Source organism: Bufo bufo, chromosome 1 (assembly GCF_905171765.1).
Source record: "Bufo bufo chromosome 1, aBufBuf1.1, whole genome shotgun sequence".
In the NCBI taxonomy this organism is placed as follows: Eukaryota; Metazoa; Chordata; class Amphibia; order Anura; family Bufonidae; genus Bufo; species Bufo bufo.
In genome coordinates, this window is record NC_053389.1 from 720985066 (window position 1) to 721009466 (window position 24401).

Sequence of the window (24401 nt, forward strand, 5' to 3'; positions counted from 1 at the left end):
AGTAGCCTTAAATGTTAATTATTATTGGTGGCGCAGTGCGTGGTTACCATGGACGCTACTGAAGCTCTGGCTGCCATGGTCAGCTCCCTGCTGCTGTGTAAACAAAGCACAGGGCAGCAGGGACAGTGTGAAGTCCTATTCACCCTAATAAGAGATCTATCAGGGTGAATAGGACAAGGGATTAAAAGATCCCAGGTCCTAGCCCCAAAGGGGGGGAAATAGTTATTAAATAAAAAGTAAAAAGATAAATGAATAAAAAAAAAAACACCAATATTAAAGGGGTTATCCCATCTTAGACAATGGGGGCATATCGCTAGGATATGCCCCCATTGTCTGATAGGTGCGGGTCCTACCTCTGGGACCCTCGCCTACAAGGAGAACGCAGCGGAGAAACTTGAGGGCGCATGCGCAGCCGCCCTCCATTTCTATGGAGCCGCCGAAAATAGCCGAGCACTGGCTCTGCTATTTCCGTCGGCCCCATAGAAATTAATGGGAGTGGTGGCCGCGCATGCGCGGTGCGCTCCCATTCACTTCAATGGGAGAGGCGGGGAGCTGCGCCTGGTGGTGGACGGACGGGGTCCTCCAGCCACACCTCTCCCCGGCTCCGGTCTCATTGTAGGTGCAGGTCCCAGAGGTAGGACCCGCACATAAACATATTACATATCGCCACGTCCGAAAAGTCCAAACTATTAAAATATAAAAGACATGTCCTATGCGGTGAATGCTGTAACAGAAAAAAAAAAAAAAAGTTTTTTTGTCACCTTTTTCTTCCCACAGGTCTTCTTCACCTCTTCACTCACTGGTCACATGATGGTGACATCGCAGCTCCTTCTTCACCACTTCCTGTTTTACTGGTCACATGACCTGTGATGTCATCACAGGTCCTTCAGCTTTTCCAGTACGTTAGATTCAATTGTATTGCGGTCCTGAGGACTGCAATACAGTTGTATCTAGCTGGCAGGCAGTACATTCAGGGCCTGGAACAAAACATCAGGGGCCCAAGCACCTGGCTGACAGACCCCATGGAAACTTGACCGTTGTGAGGCTCGTCCTACATGGCCTTCCATTTTTAAAAGAAACCACAATGCAGATGTGAACAACGCTGGGAACTTTGTATTTTTACTTTCTTTATTTAAGGCATACAATGGTAGTTAGATCTCCTCCTTTTTAGCATGTGCTACTTCTGTGGCCTCCACCATCTGAGGAAGTGTCCCATGCTGGTTACTTGTTATCTCAGCTGCTGGAGTTTTTATCTTGTATTTCTAGAAGGTGAATGATCAATGACTGTAGAAATCTATACCCTGCAGTGTTACTTAGCCCTGTGCATTGTTCCATGAGGAGTTATTGAGCGTTTTCCAGGCTTCCTGTCTTTGCCGAGCACTGCTGGCAAGTTTGTAGTGAGTGGGTTAGGGTACTTTCACACTAGCGTTTTTCTTTTCCAGCACTGAGTTCCGTCAAAAGGGCTCAATGCCGGGAAAGAACTGATCAGGTATATCCCCATGCATTCTGAATGGAGAGTAATCAGTTCAGGATGTCTTCAGTTCAGTCTTTTTTGACTGATCAGGCAAAAGATAAAACCACAGCATGCTACGGTTTTATCTCCGGCCCAAAAAACTGAAGACTTGCCTGAATGCCGGATCCGGCATTTTTTCCATAGGAATGTATTAGTGCCGGATCCGGCATTCAAAATACCGAAATGCTGGATAAAAAAAGTGAAAAAAAATAAATGCTGGATCCGTTTCGCTGGATGACACCGGAAATACGGATCCGGCATTTCAATGCATTTTTCTGACTGATCAGGATCCTGATCAGTCTTACAAATGCCATCAGTTGGCATATGTTTTGCTGGATGACTCTGCCGCAAGTGTGAAAGTAGCCTTACATATTGGCTCCTGTGTTTCCCTACAGAAGGTGGTTGCCACTGATAAATCGGGTGGATTGTGTTTTGCCAGAGGAAAGTAGTACTCCAACCGTGCCAAGCAGTATATAAATGACCAGTGTTTAGCCAGAGGTGCCCCCCTGACTTCATACAGGATATATAATGATAGAGCTTTTCATGGATTGTCGGCTTGATGCATTTAGTTTATTTATTTTTTTCCCCTATGGAGCATTCTGGTGATCAGCAAAAAGACCCTAGAAGGGAGTTGCCTTCAAGAGAGAACCCCTTTAATGAGGACTGGCAGCTTTCCTGACAGGTCTGGTTTAGTAAATGCTTGTATTCCTCGTAAAATACTCTTTTTTTTTAGAACTGTGTTGTCCAGTTTCTCTGTTATTCCTCCTAAAAAAATGTTTGAATAGATTGACACCTGGGCATTACCATTCCCATGCAGAATTGTTTGAATGAGGCTTCCTCTGTCCACACACAGTGGGGGAAATTTATCAAAATTGTGGTGTAAAGGAAAACGGGCTTAGTTACCCATAGCAACCAATCAGATTCCACCTTTCATTTTTCAGAGCTCCTTTGGAAAATGAAAGGTGGCATCTAATTGTTTGCTATGGGCAATTAAGCCCGTTTTCTTTTACACCTATTATGATAAATTTCCCCCAGTGTCTAACATTTTGGGCTCATGCACACAGCCATAGTTTCTGTCCGCATTCATTTCAATGGGGCTGCAAAAGATGTGGACAGCACACCGTGTGCTGTCCGCATCCGTACATCCATTCAGCAGCCCCACAAAAAAAAACCAAAAAATAGAACATGTCCTATTCTTGTCCGTTTTGCAGGTCATTTCTACAGAAGTTGAAAAATAAATGGATGCATGCACTCGCCACGATCCGTGTTTTATAGATCTGCGAAGCACAGTCGTGCATAAGCCCTAACTGTACTGTATGTACAAGAGTGTCTGTCTGACAAAGTTCCATGCAAACAGGGAAGACTGCAAACTCGAAGACCATAACCTGGGGATATTTTATATTCATCTACAAAGCCATAATAATTTATGAAAGGCAAGCCATGTTGGCAATGACTTCTTCTCTGAACCACTTCAGCCAATCGGTGGCAGGTTGGCACTAGCATGCACGTCTACTTCAATGTTCTGCCAGATTCCTTTACCTGGCAGAATGCTGAACCCAGGAGTGATGCGGCCGCACTGGAATCAGCTGGAGGTGTGTGTGTGTGTAAATGCACTTCCGCACGAGAAGCACCTACTTAATTTGCATGCGCGAAACCGTACACCGCACGTGCGCACTCGGGTAGGCAGATTTTTCAGTGCAAAATGTTCCATCAGATCTCCCTACCCCTGAGTGCGCATGGGTGGGCACATCATCTGGAGCAGTTCAGCCTCGCCACATAGCAGAGCTGAGTGCACGATATTGGGGTGGTGGGGTCACCACATAGCAGAGCTGAGTGCGGCGGTGCAATTATTTTTACAAATCCAGTGGATCTGCGCTTGCACAGATTCACACACACCCTCCTCCTGCTGATTCTGGTGCGGCCGCGTTACTTCCGGGTATAGAAATCTGTCAGAACACCCAACTGTAACTGCTGAGGCGCGGCTTCTCAGCCTGCCTCTCATCTGCCTGCATGGACTGTTCTCTTAAATGTGCTGTTTTACATGTTAACTGTATTTAGCGGAGCAGATTTATCGAAACAGTCTATAAAAAAACTGCTTGTTGCCCATAGCAACCAATCACCACACAGCTTTCATTTTACCAGGGCACTTTAAGAAATCAAAACCAACATCTGGTTGCTATGAGCAACAAACTTTTTTTTTTTTTTTTAAAGGAAGAAGTCAACTACTTGGAGTTGTCTCGCTTCAGCAAATAACATTTATCATGTAAAGAAAGTTAATACAAGGCACTTTTGCCAGAAAGAGTAGAAATTGAGCCATCACATTACATGGTGTCTTACATGAGAGCTCTCCCTTAGGCCCCTTTCCCACGGGCGAGTTGAACGCATTGCACCCGCACTGAATCCTGACCCATTCATTTCTATGGGGCTGTGCACATGAGCGGTGATTTTCACACATCACTTGTGCGTTGCGTGAAAATCGCAGCATGCTCTATATTGTGCGTTTTTCACGCAACGCAGGCCCCATAGGAGTGAATGGGGCCGTGGAAAATCGCAAGCAAGTGCAGATGCGGTGCGATTTTCACGCATGGTTGCTAGGTGACGATCGGGCTGGGGACCCGATCTGTATTATTTTCCCTTATAACATGGTTATAAGGGAAAATAATAGCATTCTGAATACAGAATGCAAAGTAAAATAGTGATGGAGGGGTTAAAAATAAAGTCCACTTGATTGCGTAGTTGCGGATCTCTGTCTTCTGTAATGTTGAGCTGCCGGCTAAGGACCTGTGGTGACGTCACATCACATGGTCTCTCACCATGGTGATGAACCATGTGATTGGACCATGTGATGAGCACAGTGACGTCATCAAAGGTCCTATTCCTGTGCACAGCAAAGAAGACAGAAGAGAAGTCGGGCTGCGCGTTCAAGTGGATTAAGGTGAGTTAAATTTATTTATTTTTTTTTTATTTTTTTTTTTAACCCCTCCAGCCCTTTTGTACTATGCATTCTGTATTAAGAATGCTATTTTCCCTTATAACCATGTTATAAGGGAAAATAATAGCAATCTACAGAACACCGATCCCAAACCCGAACTTCTGTGAAGAAGTTCCGGTTTGGGTACCAAACATGCCGATTTTTCTCACGCGCATGCAAAACGCCTTTCAAGGTTTTGCACTCGCGCGGAAAAATCGCACATTTTCCCGCAACGCACCCACATCTTATCTGGGCAAAAAACATGACGCCCGTGTGAAAGAGGCCTTGGGCCTCCTGCACGCGACTTTTTTTTTGTTTACAGGCGTTTTTTTGCGTTCCGTATACGGAACCATTCATTTAAAAAAAAAAATTGTACTCCGTATGCATTTCGTTTCCGTATTTCTGTTTTTTCCGTTCCGTTGAAAGATAAAACATGTCCTATTATTGCCCGCAAATCACATTCCGTGGCTCCATTCAAGTCAATGGGTCCGCCAAAAAAACGGAACCCATACGGAAATGCATCCGTATGTCTTCCGTATCTGTTCCATTTTTGCGGAACCATCTATTGAAAATGTTATACCCAGCCCAATTTTTTTCTATGTAATTGCTGTATATGCCATACAGAAGAACGGAAACAAAAAAACGGAACAACGGATCAGTGAAAAACTGACTGCAAAACACTGAGGAAGCCATACGGTCGTGTGAAAGAGGCCTTAGGGTCCATTCACACTTCCGTGTCCGTGTTTTGCGGACAAGAATAGGACATGTTCTATTTATTTATATTATTTTTTTTTCGGGAACGCAATTGCAGACCCGGAAGTGCGGATACGCAATTCCGGATGCGGGCAGCACCATAGAAATGAATGGGTCTGCAATTCTGTTCCGCAAAATGCAGAACAAAATTGCGGATGTGTGAATGGACCCTTAGAGGCATCCTCTCACTGAGGCCCCATGCAGCTGCACAGTGTCTACAGGTGTGTAATCCAGACTGCCACGTACATGAGTCCTTAGGGTGAACTGACACAATGATGGATTTCTGGCCATTGATGCAGGTTCTGCTATCTGCATGAGGAGCGGAGATCTGTGCTGTCTAACCCCGCTCGCACTCTTCACGCTCTGCTGCTGGGGTGATTACACAGTCGGTACAGGTTGACTGTCATCCAGATAACTTCTCTTTCCCTAATAGTCATGAATAATTCAGGGATCTTGAGCAGTCTGTGGGCTTGCGTAGGTTGCACCTATCTGGCTAATGATGATGGTACGGGGGCACCGCAGGACGCCATACATAATAAACACTAGATTTGATACTGTTTATAGATGCCAAGTAGATAGGTGCTTGTTACTGAGCCAGGATTGGCCCAGATATGGAGTAGTACGTTGCTGGGTTCACGCTTCTTAATTATGGTTGAGCTGTTTTATGGCATCTAGTGAATGTACAAGGTGCTGTTCTGTGGCTATAACTCGTATTGCAGGCTTACATGTGTATTTGTCGGCTCCCACCGGTCCTAAGAATGAAGGGACTGCAGTGGTTTAGTGCAGGGAGCTGAATGGAGATGTACCGCAATTCCCTGCACAGCTGGAGGCTAGGAGCGCCGCTCTGCAGGGAATACTTCAAAGGGGGCGCAGCACTAAACCAATAATGCAAACCCTTCATTTTCAGAGCGAGGTTAGACCCCCCCCCCCACAATCACAAAGTGATGACCCATCTTAGAGAAATGACGTGATATATTAAATATTAACCAGTGTGGTCAGCTGAGAATGCTTTGCTGATGTCCTACCTAGGAACCAAGAAGTGAACATGCGCTGGAAGCTGGCGCACGTGCACCATGGAGAACGGAGCGCCGGAATATCACTCACTGACTTGTGGTCTTGGGTCTTTGTATATGATAGTTTTAAAGTAAGTTGGTGTATCTTGTTTTTTAATTTTGCTATGTTGCTATATATTGGACTAATGTAGTACTGACGTCGTGACGTAGATTTATACACGTACAGTGGATATAAAAAGTCTTACACACCCCTGTTAAAATGTCAGGTTTCTGTGATGTAAAAAAGAGACAAAGATAAGGCTACTTTCACACCTGCGTTCGGGGCTCCGCTTGTGAGCTCCGTTTGAAGGCTCTCACAAGCGGCCCCGAACGCATCCGTGCTGCCCTAATGCGTTCTGAGTGGATGCAGATCCGCTTAGAATGCCTCAGTCTGGCAGCGTTCAGCCTCCGCTCTCCGCTGCTTGCAGCGTTCGGGTGTCCGTCTGGCCGTGCAGAGGCATGCGTATCCGTCCAGACTTACAATGTAAGTCAATGGGGACGGATCCGTTTGAAGATGACACAATATGGCTCAATTTTCAAACGGATCCGTCCCCCATTGACTTTCAATGTAAAGTCTGGACGGATCCGTCTGAACTACTTTCACACTTAGAATTTTTTCTAAACTATAATGCAGACGGATCCGTTCTGAACGGATCCAAACGTCTGCTTTATAGGAGCGGATCCGTCTGGGCAGACAGCAGACGGATCCTCTCTGAACGCTAGTGTGAAAGTAGCCTAAATCATTTCAGAACTTTTTTCCACCTTTTTAATGTGACCTATAAACTGTACAACTGAATTGAAAAACAAACTGAAAGTAGAGAGAAGAAAATAAATAAAATAATATGGTTGCATAAGTGTGCACACCCTTAAACTAATACTTTGTTGAAGCAACTTTTTGATTTTTTTTGATTTTTTTTTTTTTTTTTTTTTTTTTTTTTACAGCACTCAGTCTTTTTGGGTAGGAGTCTCTCAGCATGGCACATTTTGACTTGGCAAGATTTGCCCACTCTTCTTGGCAAAAACACTCCAAATCTGTCAGATTGTGAGGGCATCTCCTGTGCACAGCCCTCTTCAGATCACCCCACAGATTTTCAATCGGATTCAGGTCTAGGCTCTGACTGGGCCATTTCAAAACTTTAATCTTCTTCTGGTGAAGCCTGGGTTAGGTTCCTGATTGTACCTGGTCGCGGGGGTCTGTGATCAGGTCACCAGGGCTAGCGTAGGTTCTTGCAGGGCATCTTTAGGGCAAGCTAGGCTAGTATCCCTAAACCCGTCCTTTGCAACTGTTTCCAGTCTCCGTTTACTGACCTCAATGGTGAGGCAATCGTTGCACAAGGAACGTTTCATCGTAGCGGTAGGACTATCGGTTCACACTTTTTGGTGCCGCCGAGCACTTTTTTCATTAGAAGTGTTTTTCTGGCCACCTAGTGCCACAATCATCTGTGGGGTGACCTACCTTGCTTTAATATTGTATCATATGTGTACATTGTATTATCTAATGGCCTGTCCTGAGGATTAATATCAAGATCCTGGTGAACCCCCTTTTTATAGAGGTTTCCTAGTCAATTTATCTCCATATGTTGTATTGAGTGATAGAGGTGCTCCCACCTATGGGCAAAAATGAAGACCTGGATGTAGAGGGCCCTGCAGATTCAGTATGGCTATGTATTATGTAATCGCCCATTTAGTAGAATTCCTGTAATACAACTTTCTGCTGCAGGTAACGTAAGTGGCCACTCCGAAAAAAAGTTGTAGTTTATTTTCTACAAGAAATATGTAAACTTGCAGCTTAAAGGATAACTGTCACATTTAGACCCCAATTTCAATTTGCATATATGTAGTTACTAATAACATGATATTCCAGAATCAGTTACTATTATTCTGACTTACCCAATATTTAATAAGATTCAGCCCTTAGCAACCAGTCTGCATAAAACTTCAATTTCACTATTCAGTTAAGATGGCCGCCACTGCCCTCACCCTGAGGCTAATCCCGCCTGCCCTCACTAGCCAGTAACAATAGCCCCCCAAAAGTGTCAGTAACCAGAGCCCTCCCCCTAAAGGGTTAATCTCCTGCAGCACAAAGGGGTCCTCTTACCACATGTTGCTTTCATTTATACACTAAGCAGATGGCAGATCTCCCTTCCCTGGTCTGCGCTGATTCAACTCTGCATTCTCCAGCTCTGCTGAGTGAGGGAGCGTCTGCCAAGCGCAGGGACAGGGAGAAGGGCACACAGCCCAGGCACTGTTATCAGCTGCTGGGGAGGACCTGGCTTTAATCATTTACTTACAGTCCCTGGCTGTCAGTAATTTGCTCCGTCCTTCAACAGATAGACGGACCATGCCTAGCAACCCTATGTTAAGCACAGGTAAAAGTAGGCAGTACAGGGAACAAAAATTTGGAATTAAGGGGTAATTGAATACACAGTGAAAAGTTGAAATAGGGCCACCAAGGTGATATTAATCACCACAATCCAATACTCCAAAAAAAAAAGACAGTTATCCTTTAAGGGATCATTCAGAAGACCGTATCCGTTTTTGCAGTCCGCAAAACACTGACACCAGCCGTGTGTGTTCCGCATTTTGCAGAATGGAATGGCCAGCCTTATGATAGGCATTTCTATTCTTGTCCGCAAATGTGGACAAGACTAGGACATGTTTCATCTTTTTTGCGGGGCCATGAAACGAAAGTACTGTCCGCATGTTTTGCGGCCCCATTGAAATGAATGGGTCCACACCTTGCGTAATGGATGCGGACACAAATATACGGTCATCTGAATGAGCCAAAAGAATGAAAAAGTTGATTGGCCATGTGCCGGGCTTTGTCATTGTGCAGCCTTGTTCACACTTCAGTGCATGACGGACGTGCGGCGTATGTGTTCTCCAAGGACGGCACAGGTACCCATTGATTTGAATGTGTTTGTTCACACATCATTAGTTTCAGTTAAAAAAAAAAAATCACTGGAGCATGCACTACTTCGGTCCATGGTGTGGACCAAAAGCGCCCATTGAAGACCATGGATCCGTGAAACACCACTGACACAACATGGATGACATCTGTGGTTTTTGACGGACCCTCTGTAAGAGATGCTCTGAAAATAGTTTTTCAGCTGAGCAGAGTCTACGGAATATGGATGACACACGGACCAAACACGGATTCTTCAGACATCTTCACGGATGAAACATGGCTGGATTTTCCACAGGCATCAAACGGAAAAGTTAACAAGGGCTGAGTTTTCTCTTCATCTTTGGGCGACACATGAAGAGGCTGTGGATTGATCAGACGTCCTACCCGAGACAATGCAGTTTAAATGATTCTTCTGGAATTTCATGGGCTGCTGGAAACTGCCTTGTCGATCGGCTTACTTTACTCTAGATCAATATGGCCCATTTTGGCGAGTGATTTAATGAGTCCTTCTCCTCCGGTGCTGTACTAATGTTGTTCAGTGTGAGATTAATGGCTGGATGCACAACGCTTGTCACATCTAGCTCTGTACCCCTGATGGATGCTCATTAGATTAACAACGGGGTTTAAATTTGTCTGCAGAGCGATTATTCTGCATTTAGCTCAGGAATATTATTTATGATGTGTTGGGAGGCAGGAATGTTTATATAGAATATTTATCACTTTCATAATCCAGACCAGTCAATCCATCCGGACAGATCTGGTATAATATAAATATATATAATGTGTATATTATACCACATCCATCTGGATGGATTGACTGGTCTGGATTATAAAAGTGATCTAGAGATATAGAATTATATTTTTATTTATTATTACCAGACTGAACAGGGATTTTCAGGCTGTGTACCCAACTATCCCCAGTCACACACTGTCCCCGCAGTCATTACTTCGGTCTTTCCAAGGTTGCCTTCATTTCTCAAAAGGGCTGTCTCACTTCAGCAAGTGGCCTTTATCATGTAGAGAAAGTTAATACAAGGCACTTACTAATGTATTGTGATTGTCCATATGGCTTCCATTGCTGGCTGGATTCATTTTTCCATCACTGCTTGTATCCAGGGGCTATGACCACCCTGTAATCCAGCAGCGGGGGTCCTACTTGCACACTGGTCTCTTTGGTGGCCTTGACTGTGGGAGCGCACATAGGCTGGCTCTCTTTCCTATAGTGTGCAAGCACGACCACCACTGCTGGATTACAGGGTGGTCGAAACTAGGGCTGCAACGATTAATCAACGTGATCGATAATCTTCTATAACGGGATTCGTTGTCAACGAATCCCGTTATCGAATAATCGGCCGATTCGTTGCTATGCGGGCGGTCAGGCGCTATGCCTGCGGGTTCTTGAACTTTAGATCACTGCATCTTTATTACCTTACAATGAAGCTCCAGTAACAGGCAGAGCGGGCGGCGGCGTAACGTCACTTACTCACGTGATGCGCCTGCTTCATTCATAAAGTAAGCGGAGCAGGCGCCTGTTACTGGAGCTTCATTGTAAGGTAAAAGAAGATGTGGTGATTTAAAGTAAAAGTTACTGCCGGATCCGCAACACACCCGCCCGGCACCCCTATAGAAATGCCTATTGTCCACAAGCTGCGGACAAGAATAGGACATGTTCTATCTTTTGCGGACCTGAAGATCGGGGCCGCGCTCCGCAAATGCGGATGCTGACGGCACACTGTGTGCTGTCCGCATCCATTCCGTCCCCATAGAAAACGAATGGGTCCGCACCCATTCACAAAATTGCGGAACGAATGCAGACCCATTTGCGGACGTGTGAATGGAGCCTTATTCTGCTTTATTCATTTAGTTTCTTTCCAGTTTATTCCTTCCTCCTGTTCTTTACCACCCTCTTCTCAGCCTCCTTCCTCCAGACTTAGTAATTAAGTCACAGGGGTCGATTTTTGTCTTTTTTTTTCTGTAAAGGAACCCTGGGATCTCTTCTGCTTTGTTGTTCGGGGCTTGTTTGGGCTGACTGGAAAGATCAGAGGTTTTGTAACAATTACAGCGTGTTATCCAGTGTTTTATCTCTTTCATCTGAGATCTGTCTCCTCAAGTTCTGCTCGATCAAAGCAGCAGTCGGGTCCATCACCTCCTCCAGATCCTAAAGCTGCTTGTTCCTGTGTGCGGCTCTAGCGTTTACTTCATAGACTACAAACGTTGTTTTTGACTGTTTTTCTTACTTGTAAGGTTATGTGTATTTTTACATCATTTGTTAGCGCTGCTTGGTTGATGTCTACCCAAGTAACTTTGGGTAGCGTTTCCAGTGATGTCAAGCACCGTGTCAGAATGGTTTCACTGATGACATTTTCCTTTCATGCTGAAAGAGAGAATCACATCCCAAAATGAATTGAGCGATCTGTTTTTAAGGCAATAAAATATGTTTTTTTTTGTATTTTTATTTTTTTTTCTCTGTAAGAAGCACCTAGGTTTTAGAGGAGTAAAAAGACCTTGGATCAGACTCCCATTCTTCATCAGACCTCGGATTAGACAAAAAAACAAAAACAATCTCTCCCATAATGACATGGACGACACTGCCACTTGGTAGATCCATAGATCCAGCGCGCTCTTTCTTCACTGTGATCTGAAGGTGCACAATGTCAGGTGATAGTACATGCCTATGCGCACTACGTCCTGCCGCTGTACACTTCAGGACACAGCACAGCATGGCTCCCGGAGAAGAACAGGGAGTGGTGAGTAATACCAGAGCTAGCAGCACTACACTCGCCGCTCGCCGCTCCCTGGTCCCACTGTACTAATGAGCACTTTAATTGCCCAGACATCCAGACTAGGACTGCAGAACGGACGTGCGGATGCAGACAGCACATAGTGTGCTTTCCACATTTTTTGCAGCCCCATTGAAATGAATGGGTCCACATTCAAACTGCAAATGGAGCAGCAGGTTAAGCTTTTTCTGTGGATCCCACAGAGAATAAATGTAGTGGCACAGCACATGCTTGACCCAGGCAGTAAGTTATCTGCCTGTCCAGTGGATATGTTGAAGTAACTGGAATACACCTTTTAAAAGGGGTGGTCCTATTCTGGACATCTATGGCAAATCAATAGGCTATGCTGTCAATATCCAGTAGGTGCTTAGTTATTTTCAGAAGTCCCAAAGCAGTGGAATAGAAAAAGCCTGCTGTGTAGCCTGCTCTCCACATTGGGGCCCCATTAGGAATGGCTTACAGAGATGGGACCCATAGAACATTTACAACATTTCCTTTCGATGTGCCATAAATAACCTTAAAGGGGTTGTCCCTTATGGACCTTTTATGGTGTATCCTGTCGATGTGCCATAAATATCCCAATGTGACAACCCCTTTAAGGTTAAGTCCACATGTACCTGAGGAAATCTGCCATGTGATGTGATTTTTAGATGCAGACCTGTATTTTACAGAAATTGAGATGCAATGGTTTTCAAAAATCCACACTGCACGTCAGTTTCCACAATGTCTAATGTTTTAAAGTCTCGTCCACTAGCCTGCCAGCTACTCTAAACCAGGATTTTACCTGTACAAATCCATAGGTAAAATCTGAACTATTATAACTGAGGGCACATGGCTATACTCACTGCCAGGACCACCACCCATGGTCAGAATGAAGGGATCTCAGTGCACGTTTAGTGGTGCTGTTCCCTCCATATTGCTTTCTCAGCGACATGCCCAGACTTTGCTGTGCCAGGAGTATCTTTAACTTGAATGAAGCAGATTGGCACGGGTCCCTACAGATTGTAATGGTATGGTATATCTATACCATTATGTGATTGAGATCACACTAATGTGGTATTCCATCAGATATACTCTCCTAAAAGTATAAGTGAATGGTACCATCTGTTCTCAGTACTGAGTATATGAACCATGGGTAGTGCGACCATTTCTGGTGAGAAATCTGAGCAGTTCTTCTCATTACCCAGGCTGAGTGATCATTCCAAGTGTCATACCTGCTCGTTATGTCTTTGCACAGTGAGGAGGCAGTAGTAAATTCCTGGAGGAGATCAGGACCCCTGCAGCACATCACACCTATGTTTGGCTCCACCACCTGAGAGACGCCGGTCACCTTAGCAACATTTCTACTCCGGGGACTTAGAGTATAGGCTCCCGCCAAAATGTCAGTAGAAAATGCAGGATTAGAACATGGAAATAAGACCTGGAAATAAGGAAACGTAACACTTGAGGTAGATTTCTTGTGTGTAGAATGTATAGGAAGGAGACCAGAAGAAGGAGGTCCATTCCTCTACATGACCTAAGAGTGGCACATGCTTTTCATGGGAAAAAAGCGAGTGTAGTTTTTAAAGCCAAAGCCAGGAGTAAATGAAATAAAACTGCACAAAAACCACCATACAAACTTGGTCAAAGCCAGAAGTGGGCTTACACTTCTCAATCCTACTGGTGTTTTTTTTTTTTTCTCCCCCCGGCCTTTTTTTATTTGAAAAAATATGCCATCACCAGATGTAATGGATCTCCTGGCACCCCGACTGGGTACCTCCGTTGATGGATGCTCCTAGCGCTTCCCGAGAACTCCAAGCACTCCACTCGACACAGATACCACCACCACAGGAAAAAGGAACAGGAACAGCTCTTACAAGAGCTAGGAGTTATAGCCAGGGGAGTATACAGCATATAGCAATCCCCATACACATGAGATGAGGCTCTATGTTGAATGTCAAACAGGAACTCTTTATTGAACACACCAGCATTGACTTGTATACACATTTTCCAACAAGGGTACCACCCCCGTGGACCTGGTTGGGAACTGAGGACATGACATAGCAGCCAATCCCTTACAGTTTAACCACAAAACTAACCCTATTCAACAAACACAATGGCATTGTCTGTGACGCAATTAACAAACACAATGGCATTGTCTTTGACGCAATCAACAATGAACAACATGCAAACAGACCTCTTCACCCCCTCCATAATGAATGAATAGGGGGAGAGGAGACACATGTGATGGGATTATCTCCTGAGTGTATCATAGGGTGATCTACTCATCTAGGAGTCGGCTGCTCTTAGTCAGCTATATTAATCCCATCACTATCGCAATCGGTGGGAGTCTCAGTGCAGAGTTAACCCTTTTTGTGTTGCTGAATCCACCCAATGCACCTTTTAATGGACAATAGGAAATATGTGGCATATAAATTCCACACACAAATCTGGGTTCATAGTTTCTTGTAACCCCAAAAGGTCTGAGGGGGTCTCCATAGTCCGTAGGAAGGAGGCTGGCCCTCGGGCTTCTCCAGCAGCCCCAGTGACTGTTCAGTCCATCACACCAGATGTTTCATGGACGTCTATGGGAATTATTAAATGGGTTGCAAATATGCGTTTTTTTGGGGTCATTGGCTTGAAATTTAATTGATGTTTTTAAATGGTGTTTTTGCATAGAATTTATTTGCCATTGTATTTTTATTTTTTTACTCCGATAAAATGACATTACAGGGAGCACATAATTTTCTGTATAAAAGCGCAAGGCTTGCAAAAAAAATAAAAAAATCCATAAAAAAATTTATTTACTCAAACACATTAGACCATAAATGCCACAAAAGCGCTTAATAATGCTTCAAGAAACGCAGCAGGAGTCAGGTGTTTTTGGATGAAGTAGAAGCCTTTTTCCCAGTCCCTAGTGATTGGCATTCGAAGTTTTAAAATGGTCACTGTACTTTCCAAAAAAACCTTTCAATAATTCAGTAGTACAAGCAACTATAAGGCTACTTTCACACTGGCGTTTTGGCTTTCAGTTTGTGAGATCCGTTCAGAGCTCTCAGAAGCGGTCCAAAACGGATCAGTTTTGCCCTAATGCATTCTGAGCGGATCCTTTTCCATTCAGAATGCGTCAGTTTGCCTCCGTTCCGTCTCCATTCCGCTTTGGAGGCGGATACCAAAACGCTGCTTGCAGCGTTTTGGTGTCCGTCTGACAAAACTGAGCCAAACGGATCCGTTCTGACACACAATGTAAGTTTTCTATGACACAATCTGGCGCAATAGAAAACTGATCAGTCCTCCATTGACTTTCAATGGTGTTTAAGACGGATCCGTCTTGGCTATGTTAAAGATAATACAAACGGATCCGTTCTGAATGGATGCAGACAGTTGTATTATCTGAACGGATCCATCCATGACGGATCCGCACAAAATGCCAGTGTGAAAGTAGCCTAAGAAACTTTGTAATAGATCTTATTAACCACCTCCGGACCGCCTAACGCAAATTCGCGTTCCGGAGGTGGCAGCCCTGCGCAGAGTCACGCATATATGCGTCATCTCGCACGAGCCGAGATTTCCTGTGAACGCGCGCACACAGGAACGGAAGGTAAGAGAGTGGATCTCCAGCCTGCCAGCGGCGATCGTTCGCTGGCAGGCTGGAGATGTGTTTTTTTTAACCCCTAACAGGTATATTAGACGCTGTTTTGATAACAGCGTCTAATATACCTGCTACCTGGTCCTCTGGTGGTCCCTTTTGTTTGGATCGACCACCAGAGGACACAGGTAGCTCAGTAATATGTTGCACCACTACACTACACCCCCCCCCCCCCCCCTGTCGCTTATTAACCCCTTATTCACCCTTGATCACCCCTGATCACCCCATATAGACTCCCTGATCACCCCCCTGTCATTGATTACCCCCCTGTAAAGCTCCATTCAGATGTCCGCATGATTTTTATGGATCCACTGATAGATGGATCGGATCCGCAAAACGCATACGGACGTCTGAATGGAGCCTTACAGGGGCGTGATCAATGACTGTGGTGATCACCCCATATAGACTCCCTGATTACCCCCCTGTCATTGATTACCCCCCTGTCATTGATCAACCCCCTGTAAAGCTCCATTCAGATGTCCGCATGATTTTTACGGATCCACTGATAGATGGATCGGATCTGCAAAACACATACAGGCGTCTCCCTGGAGCCTTCCAGGGGGGGTGATCACCCCATATAGACTCCCTGATCACCCCCCTGTCAGGCTGCATTCAGATGTCCGTATGATTTTTACGGATACATGGATCGGATCCGCAAAACACATACGGACATCTGAATGGAGCCTTACAGGGGGGTGATCAATGACAGGGGGGTGATCACCCCATATAGACTCTCTGATCACCCCCCTGTCATTAATCACCCCCCTGTCATTGATCACCCCTCTGTAAGGCTCCATTCAGACATTTTTTTGGCCCAAGTTAGCGGAATTATTTATTTTTTTTCTTACAAAGCCTCATATTCCACTAACTTGTGTCAAAAAATAAAATCTCACATGAACTCACCATACCCCTCACGGAATCCAAATGCGTAAAATTTTTTTAGACATTTATATTCCAGACTTCTTCTCACGCTTTAGGGCCCCTAGAATGCCAGGGCAGTATAAATACCCCACATGTGACCCCATTTCGGAAAGAAGACACCCCAAGGTATTCCGTGAGGGGCATATTGAGTCCATGAAAGATTGACATTTTTGTCCCAAGTTAGCGGAAAGGGAGACTTTGTGAGAAAAAAATAAAAAATATCAATTTCCGCTAACTTGTGCCAAAAAAAAAAAATTCTATGAACTCGCTATGCCCCTCATTGAATACCTTGGGGTGTCTTTCCAAAATGGGGTCACATGTGGGGTATTTATACTGCCCTGGCATTCTAGGGGCCCCAAAGCGTGAGAAGAAGTCTGGGATCCAAATGTCTAAAAATGCCCTCCTAAAAGGAATGTGGGCCCCTTTGCGCATCTAGGCTGCAAAAAAGTGTCACACATCTGGTATCGCCGTACTCAGGAGAAGTTGGGGAATGTGTTTTGGGGTGTCATTTTACATATACCCATGCTGGGTGAGAGAAATATCTTGGTCAAATGCCAACTTTGTATAAAAAAAATGGGAAAAGTTGTCTTTTGCCAAGATATTTCTCTCACCCAGCATGGGTATATGTAAAATGACACCCCAAAACACATTCCCCAACTTCTCCTGAGTACGGCGATACCAGATGTGTGACACTTTTTTGCAGCCTAGGTGGGCAAAGGGGCCCACATTCCAAAGACCACCTTTAGGATTTCACAGGTCATTTACCTACTTACCACACATTAGGGCCCCTGGAAAATGCCAGGGCAGTATAACTACCCCACAAGTGACCCCATTTTGGAAAGAAGACATCCCAAGGTATTCGCTGATGGGCATAGTCAGTTCATGGAAGTTTTTATTTTTTGTCACAAGTTAGTGGAATATGAGACTTTGTAAGAAAAAAAAAAAATCATTTTCCGCTAACTTGTGACAAAAAATAAAAAGTTCTATGAACTCACTATGCCCATCAGCGAATACCTTAGGGTGTCTACTTTTCGAAATGGGGTCATTTGTGGGGTATTTGTACTGTCTGGGCATTGTAGAACCTCAGGAAACATGACAGGTGCTCAGAAAGTCAGAGCTGCTTCAAAAAGCGGAAATTCACATTTTTGTACCATAGTTTGTAAACGCTATAACTTTTACCCAAACCATTTTTTTTTTTTTACCCAAACATTTTTTTTTTATCAAAGACCTGTAGAACAATAAATTTAGAGCAAAATTTATATATGGATCTCGGTTTTTTTTGCAAAATTTTACAACTGAAAGTTAAAAATGTCATTTTTTTTTTTTTTGCAAAAAAATTGTTAAATTTCGATTAATAACAAAAAAAGTAAAAATGTCAGCAGCAATGAAATACCACCAAATGAAAGCTCTATTAGTGAGAAGAAAATGAGGTAAAATTCATTTGGGTGGTAAGTTGCATGACCGAGCAATAAACGGTGAAAGTAGTGCAGTGCAGAATTGTAAAAAGTGGCCTGGTCTTTCAGGGTGTTTAAGCACTGGGGGCTGAGGTGGTTAAAAATCATTCTCCAATTATGACCCAAAAACATTATACCCCCTTTCCTCCTGAAGTTCACAGCTGAAATTTTATCATGAGAGATGAGATGAATTATCGGCTAAGAAATCCAGTTAGATGCAGCCTATAGAGGTCTATGAAGAGGAGTGAATTGCTGAAAGGAGACAGAGGCACAGACACTGCTACATTCTCTATGAAGTTTTCGGTCTGGATTCACAGCTACACTGTTTAGTACAGTTGTATAATGCTCTTCATGTAGCACTACAGCTTCTGAGGGAGTGCTACAGAGAGATAGGGGAGCAGGATCTCCTATGTGCTGTGTATGGGAGACATCATAGCGGCTAGTCTCTGCCCATTGACAGAAGATGAGAAAACATGATAAATGCAGGATACGTCATATAATGGTCAGATATAGTGTTATTCTTCATGCACACACAATGTCTTATTCTGAAAAGTCACCTGAAATGCCAACGACACTAGTTTAGGGATCTAAGGACATCTGTGTTTATATGATGGGACATGTTCTAGTAATGGGGTCCCTTCGGCATTCACAAACCGAGCAGTTCCAGCTTGTTTGTATGTTTCAGGAACGATACAAGCGACTAAGGCTACTTTCACACTTGCGTTCAGAGCGGGTCCGTCTGGTATCTGCACAGACGGATCCGCTCCTATAATGCAAACGCTTAGATCCGTTTTTTTTGTTTGTTCATGATAATGCAAACGGATCCGTTTTGACTTTACATTGAAAGTCAATGGGGGACGGATCCGTTTGAAAATTGAGCCATATTGTGTCATCTTCAAACGGATCCGTCCCCATTGACTTGCATTGTAAGTTTGGACGGATCCGTTTGCCTCCGCACGGCCAGGCGGACACCCGAACGCTGCAAGCTGCGTTCAGGTGTCCACCTGCTGAGCGGAACGGAGGCCAAGCGGAGCCAAACTGATGCATTCTGAGCGGATCCGCGTCCACTCAGATTGCATTAGGACTAGACGGATCCGTTCGGGGCTGCTTGTGAGAGCCTTCAAACGGAGCTCACAAGCGGAGCCCCGAACGCTAGTGTGAAATTAGCCTTACTTTAACAAAGTGTAGTTACAACTAGGGCATAACTGCAGTGGAAGCTCCCCGGAGCATGGTCTCCAGGAGGTAAACATCTTCTAAACGAGTCTCTTTACATCTTCTTGTCATGCGCGGAGTATTACCTGCAAGGTATTTCTGTGCCTTGCATCATCTGTGTTTTTCTGGAGCTGCTACAGGATCCATGTCCTACAAATTGGGCACAATTCACCCTCAGGGTTGTCTTACAAATCGCTTCCACAAATGTTTTCCTCCTCCTCACCCATCTTGTAAAAATGCATTAGTGGATGGCGTTGCTGCTAAACAGACTGCTTTTGGAGTCGTTTGTTGGGATCATTAGAATCCTTCGTTATTTCTGTTTATTGTGTGGAGAGCCAGCTCGTGAGTTTCCTACAGAAGCGGCACAAAATAGCATAACTAACCGGCCAAGGAGAGAATCGGGAGAGTCTGATGCCAGCAGATCAGCCTCCATGTGTCCTCTGGCCCACTATCTTGGCAGTGGCTTCCATTTGGCATGTAACTAATTATTTACCCACTACCCTCACGGCATAAGATATTGTAGCCAGACTTTATAGCCATTGCGCACATGTTATTTAATTTCTCAACAAGCTGTGAATTTGGTCTAAAAGGACATCCGAGTACCTGACATGGTCTGCAAAAGTCTTCTGTTCGCCGTGTGTAATGTTAAAGACTGGTAAGTGTTTATTGGCTGTGCAGTCGGACCCCCATCAATCTATCCTGAGGATAGACCATCCATATCAAACTCTCGGAAACACCCTTTAATATGGAGTGAAATGAATATTGTGTGTTTTATTTTCTATATCATTGATTTTGCTGCTGTTTGTATAGTCTATTTTTTTTTTATTTTTTTGTGATAAAAGTATTTTATTGCATTGTAAGCAAAGTATAAAAGAAACCTATTCACTATGGTGTGAAAAAGGAGCTTTAACAGAACAATGACTAAGGGCTCATGCACACGCCTGCATCCGTTTTGCGGTCCCTATCTAGCTGTACAGTGGCATATGTTGGGCCTTAAAGAATAAGGCCTCTTTCACACTACCAGTTTTTTTTTTTTTTTTTCGTTTTGCGGGCCGTTTTTGGTGTTCTGTATACGGAACCATTCATTTCAATGGGTCCGCAAAAAAAAACAAATGTACTCCGTATGCATTCCGTTTCCGTATCTCCGTTCCGTGCAAAGATAGAACATGTCCTATATTTGGCCGCAAATCGCGTTCCGTGGCTCCATTCAAGTCCACGGGTCCGCAAAAAAAAAAACTTTATGCATATGGAAATGCATCCGTATGTCTTCCATATCCGTTCCGTTTTTTGCGGAACCATCTATTTAAAATGTTATGCCCAGCCCAATTTGTTCTATGTAATTACTGTATATGCCAAACGGAACAACGGTTCTGTGAAAAACGGACCGCAAAACACTGAAATAGCCGTACGGTAGTGTGAACTCGGCCTAAGGGAGAGACGTGCTCATAGGAAGGATCTGCAAGGTAGTGGAGAGGACATGGATGCAATCTGAGGAAGGAGCTGGTTTAGCTCTAAAAGGCATCATCAAATTATCCTAAATAAAATACAAGGAGGGACATGGTCAATGCTCGCCACAGCAAAAAAAAATGTTGAAACTAAGTAACGCCTCCAACTCCGCCCAATACCGATCTATACATACCCAGTCTCCTTAAAGGGGTTGTCTCATTTCAGCAAGTGGCATTTATCATGGAGAGAAAGTTAATACAAGGCACTTACTAATGTATTATCCATATTGCTTCCTTTGCTGGCTTAATTCATTTTTCCATCACATTATACACTGCTTGTTTCCATGGTTACAACCACCCTGCAATCCAACAGTGGTGGCCGTGCTTGCACGTGGAGAAGAAGCAGATGAACCTCTATCGTGGCGTTGCCAGTAAGGACATTGGTCTTGGTAAGTATATTAAAAGGGACTTTATTTTGTCTACGCGTTTCAAGGGCGCAGAGCCCTCTTTCTCAGGACAATCAATTCATCGCTGAACAAACCAATCACATGGATTTAAAAACACATTTGGGGGGCGCAGCCCGAGAGCAGAGGGGGGCCGGTTCAGGGTGGGACTTCACTGACTGGCAGTGCGCTCCGGCGCGCGATCTCCCGATCTGTGACTGAAACATTTTTGTCTACATGTTCTTATTCCGTAGACACTTTTTTTTTTTTTTTTTTTTTTTGTCACAGATAGGGAGATGCATACATTTTACAATCAAACATGAGCTCCTCATCGTTAATCAGCGCGGCTGCCGTCTACCAAGGGAATAGCGGTTTCATTTCTGCTTGGCGTTGTATTTAGTGCACTTGATCACGCTTGTCCTGGAATTACCTGTGCTGCTCAGTACTCCATGCAAACACTTAGCGCAGCACTTACGTAGGACGCAGCATGTTGGTGGGGGGGTAGGCTGCCCTCCGATCTGAATTCAGTTAGGGTTGATACCAATTAGCTTACATTTGTATTCACATTAAGCACTGGAACGCTGCTTTTTCTCCCACTCTCAGATTAGAAATGCATAGAGGAAGGCGGCAGCCAACACGGTGTGTGGGCTCGGGATTTACAGCAAATGCTCCTTGTCTTCAGTTCTTGGCGCTGTACTTCTACCACGAAGGGGGGGGGGGGGTATTGTGAGTGATGTATGCCCACTGGGCGTAGCTCCTTAGATTTTTGGCATGGATGGTTTTTGTGTTCTGTATACTTGGGCACAGCTTAGGGGTGTATGCGGCTTTTAAAAACGATGGCACTGGGGGCTGGTGTATGATTTGGCTACCTACTGCTGGTAGATCTTATTATAATTGTACAGAGACGTCTTCTAGCGTTTTTGTGTAGCTGTCTAGACTGCAGAATCCTCTGAAGGCCCAACCGCGTCATCAGTCGAGAGCATTACCTTTTCTAAATACCCATCCAGCTGCTTTTATTGGGGAGATTTGTGGGGACTTTTTGCCATTTTGTAGGAGTTTTTAGAAAAATGTTGTAGTGTTAATGCCGTTATGAAAATTGAAGCAATTGAGAAAATATATTTTCCGTAAAATGAGCTTTTAAAGGGGTTGTCCTATGAGAAACTCTTATCTCCTATACACAAGGGGGGAGATTTACTTAAAGTGGTGCAGAGGAAAACTGGCTTAGTTGCCCATAGCAACCAATCAGATTCATCTTTTAATTTTCAAAAGGAGCTCTGAAAACAGGTGGAATCTGGTAGCTATGGGCAACTAGGCGAGTTTTCTTCTGCACCACTTTTGATAAATCTCCCCCAAAATTTCTTGGAAACCTGTAGATTTGAATGGAGCGGCAGCACACATGGGTGACTGTCACTCTATTCAAACAGGAAAACAAAGGGCCCCCATTCTCATGATCGATGGGGGCTCCACATGTTGGACCCCTTCTGATTTAGATACCTATCCTCTGTATTGTGGATAGGGATAGGTGTTTTTTTTTTATATGGGACATCCCCTTTAACACCCAAGTACATGGTGTATCCCCACATGAACATCCAGATAGTCTGATTGAACATGCCTGCATTGGTTATTCATGTGTTCATTTAGTTGGCTGCAGGTTTTTATCTGCAGCCATACAGCCCCAAGACCCGCTAAAATCCCGGCAGTGATACAGCCCCAAAACCAACCCAACACCCGCTATGATCCCAGCAGTGATAAAGCTAAAAAAAAACAACCCAAGACCCGCTGCGATCCCGGCAGTGGTACAGCCTCAAAAAACAGTTATACAGCCGCAAAAATCGCCTCATTTCTGCACCAGTTCCGCACAAAACTCCATATTTACTTCCGGATTTTGACACATTTGCCCCAGATTTCAGCACGAAAATCCATGTATGTGCACTGTGTGCCTATACTTTATGTGTATTCAGCCATTTCTTTTAATGGAATCTCACAAAATCTATGGGAAAAATCCTCTGGTGCACTATGGACCCTAATATGAAAGCTACCCAGAGTTAGAGGTTGTCCGATCCCCAGTGGACCGGATGTGTGACTTCCGTCATCACATTGACCGCTGCTGCTATTCATTGGCCTCAGCGTGCTGCTTGGGGACATGCCACCAGCGAATGTCTGCAGTGGCGCACATGACTATGGATGGATCGTCAAACTTCTGGTCCATGGGGTACAGAAGGCAGCGGGGATGGATTCATAGCACCAGAACGGAGCACTATGAACTATGTAAGTGCCTTTATTTTTATTTTTTTAGGCAGAGCAGATACTGGTTCATAAGTGCAACTGTGGTGGGGGATGGACAGCCCCTTTAATCCAGGATGAAGATTTTTTTAATTTTTTTATGCGGTATATATGAGGATTATACGTCTACTGCGATTATTTTATTTTTTGCATTTACACAGATGGGAGCAGTAATGATATGCAGTGTATAGAAAGAAAGTTGCTCCTCATACATTTGCACAGTAAATGAGAGACGCTGATGTTCCGCGCTGCATTAAGCGCCAGCATATGTGCGCTGTGGCTATGCCCTGGGCTTCTGGAGCTCGTGCAGGTTGTATATTGTTGTGTAGCTTGTATTTTATGGAGGCAAAGCTATATCCGTGTGTATGTGTGTTCTGATCCAGATGGATGATGCTGTGGATTGTGCTGACAACCCTGCGAGAGGCGGATTTAATAGACACAGCTCTCGCCGTCTTATCGCTTCCGTCCAGAAATCCTGCTGCTGACATGGAGCATTTAGTCAGCTGTTGCCGCATCTATTGGCTTCACTTTGTCAGATCACGGATTTACCAACACAACCTAACTCGGCAGGGAAGTGTAATCTTTCTGGCTATTATGGGATATATATTATACGCATGCCTGTTTTTGACATGTAAAGCTGTATGTGGCTGAATGTATTTCCTATCATTTCAGTAAGGTTTCACAACTGCAGATGCTTATTTCATAATTTTAGTCGTAATCGTCGACCTATGCTACGCTTTACGTGCCTATACACTCGGGTCTTCTTGCCATTGTCTGCGTAATATCGTGCCGTTTTTAGGAACCTTTTAAAGTTTTGTCTTATTATGTACCCATTAAAGGGCATTCCAGGGAGCATGTTGCAGCTAAGGGTTTGGTTTTCCAGAAGTAAACCATTGATGACCTGTCATCAGTATATGATCGCTAGGGGTCTGACCCCCTGCTGATAAGCTATTTGAAGAGGCCTCCATACAAGAAGCCCAGGTGTATGGTACTGAGCTCCATGTAGGCCATGTGACTAATGAATGTGATGTCACTGGC

At 44.3% G+C, this 24401-nt stretch overlaps 1 protein-coding gene across 2 annotated transcripts in view; it reads left to right on the forward strand.

Moving 5' to 3' along the window:
* GLCE (glucuronic acid epimerase) overlaps window positions 1–24401 on the forward strand; it is a 73250-nt gene that overhangs the window by 30360 nt on the left and 18489 nt on the right. The gene's annotated exons all lie outside the window — the stretch shown is intronic.